Source organism: Carlito syrichta, unplaced genomic scaffold (assembly GCF_000164805.1).
Source record: "Carlito syrichta isolate Samal-C Ts95f unplaced genomic scaffold, Tarsius_syrichta-2.0.1 Scaffold304984, whole genome shotgun sequence".
Taxonomy (NCBI): Eukaryota; Metazoa; Chordata; class Mammalia; order Primates; family Tarsiidae; genus Carlito; species Carlito syrichta.
Window position 1 is genome coordinate 391939 of NW_007249080.1, and position 2581 is coordinate 394519.

A 2581-nucleotide genomic window follows, 5' to 3' on the forward strand; every position below is an offset into this window, starting at 1 on the left:
CTGACTCAAGACGTCGGGCAGGGCGTAACGAAATCCGGCCGACCGTGACTTTAAAGCGCAAATCCTCCGGTCCGCGCCACCCGCAGCCACCCCCCCTGGCTCCGCCCAAGCTGGTGCCTCCGCACAAGTCCCCGACTCTCCTCCTTTGTCATGGCGGATCTGCGCCACTGCCGCTTTTGTTTTTCAATTATAAGTTCCCTGACTTCAGTCCAAGCTCTCAATTTGCACGTGCAAAATTTGCTGTTTCCTTATTTAAACCCTATTAAATAAAATGAAGAGTTAGAAACAATGTTTTCTCCTTTAAAAAAAAATTAATTGCTCACACTGTAATTCATATCAGGGCACTTGCACATTTTTTTTTTTTTTGGCCACAGTCTCTGTAATAGTCTCTGTAATAGTGTTTGACATTTACATATTGAAATGTGTATTATATTGGTTTTAAAAAGTATTAAATAGCCCATGAAAACCTAGGAAATCAGGCACAATAACATCATTTTAATATGTTGTAAACTTTAAAAAAAAAAAAAAATCAATTACCAATATCTGAACAAATTCCTAGATTCACAAAAGAAGGGCTTGGACCAGAACATTGAACTATGTAAAGTGTCTGTGAAGCTAAGTAGAAACTATAAGAAGCCATGTTTGCCCATTTCTGCTTGCCAGCATAATTTCACAAAGCCCTTGGCTTTATGATGACGAGCAGCTCTCTGGAAGAATGCTTTGAAGGCAAACCCTGATAGAGCGTACGGCTCCCACTTCCCATGTCTGAGTCACTCTATTTCTTGAAAGATAAATACCCTGGTCCTTGCCTTTTCCTACATATGAGATAGTATCTGACAGGGATAATGGTTATGCCTTGACAATTTATAACCAGATGGACTCCTACACCCAAATTTTGATGTGATTTTGCACAGAGGAAACCTCTGCTATCTGTATATAAGCTATGAGCAAAAACACTGCTCTGGAGCAATCTGACAGAACCTCTCAGAAAGACCTCTCCCGGCTTAAAGTCCCAGTCTACAGACCTCACTAAGACTTCTGAATAAAACTAACTTTAATTACCTAAAAGTTTGATCTTTCTAGTCAACAATCATACATCTCAAAGAGATCATTACCAGGAAAGAACAGTGTCTTTATTGATGAGACTTCTTCCAGGGAAATGGTAGGATGCTGACACGGAAGAAGATGCTCTCCTGCCTCGTGGGACTGCCCTTAAGCCATGTCAGGTGAGAACAACATGTACCTTCTGGAGGTCTCACTCTCAGCCAGGGACAATCCAATGTGGTTTTACCCACGTGGTTGCTCCCTTCCCATCTGTGCCTTGTACATGTCTTGGCTATACTTGTGTCATATTAAATTAAAAATTGTGTATTATCTTTCCTACTAGCCTTTAATTTTTTCAAGATTTGTAAGCCTCTCATTTTTTTTCCTCAGGATTCCCAGTACTTAAGAGAATCTATGGAGAAACCACTGCATTTTGTTGCAAATACTAGGATGGGCTTTGGTTTCTGAAAACTCTTCTTTATTCCCTAAATCTTAGCTGAGTATTCGTTGTCCTCTCTAAGCCTCAGATTCTTCATTTATTACATAGATAAAACAGTGCTTACTTTATAGGGTTGTTCTAGTTACATAGCATTCCACTAATATTATCATTATTTTTTAATAAACACAGTCTGCCTTTTGAGACAACTCTGGAAAATTGCTGCATTTGCGGTAGTATAAAGTTAAAACTCTTAAGAGTGTATCTATATGAAGAGAGATTAAAAAATCTCCTCCATATTCACCTCCTGAAAGGCACAATTGTAAAAGTGGAATTGTAGGGAGAGGACAACACAATGAGACCCAGTCACTAACAACAACAAAAAAAAGGAATTGAAAGAGAAATAAAAGTTTGTGTAAAAAAAAAAAACCTACATTCAGAGTAGGACTCTATAGATAATTTATTACCTCTACACATACCTAATATCCTCACTCTTTGACCATCAGAAAGACTGTGAAATTGGTAGTGGCCAGTTTCTTTTCTTTTTTATAAAGTGGCACTGAGTTTATTATTTATTTTATTTATCTGAGTTGGAGTTTTACTCTGTTGCCTAAGCTGGGGTGCAGTGGCACCATCAGGGCTCACTGCAGCCTTGATCACCTGGCCTCAGGGTATCCTTAGCCTCCTGAGTAACTGGGATGACAGTTGTGTACCACCATGACCAGTTTTTGTTTGTTTTGTTTTGTTTTGTAGAGACAAAGTCTTACTATGTTGCTTATGCTGGTCTCAAACACTAGGGCTCAAGCAATCCTCTCACCTCGGCCTCCCACACTCAGGTTCAAGCAATCCTCCCATCTCAGCCTCCCAAAGTGCTGGGATTACAGATGTAAGCCACCAAGCCTGGTCTGAATGTAATTTTTAAAAATGTTTTAAATTTTGTTGAATTGTTCTTTTTAAAATGCCAACTAAGCCGGGCTCGGTGGCTCAGCCTGTAATCCCGCGCCTTTGGGAGGCTGAGGTGAGTGGATTGCCTGAGCCCACGGGTTCGAGACCCGCCTGGGCAGCGAGACCTCATCTCTACAATAAATAAAAAAAAATCAG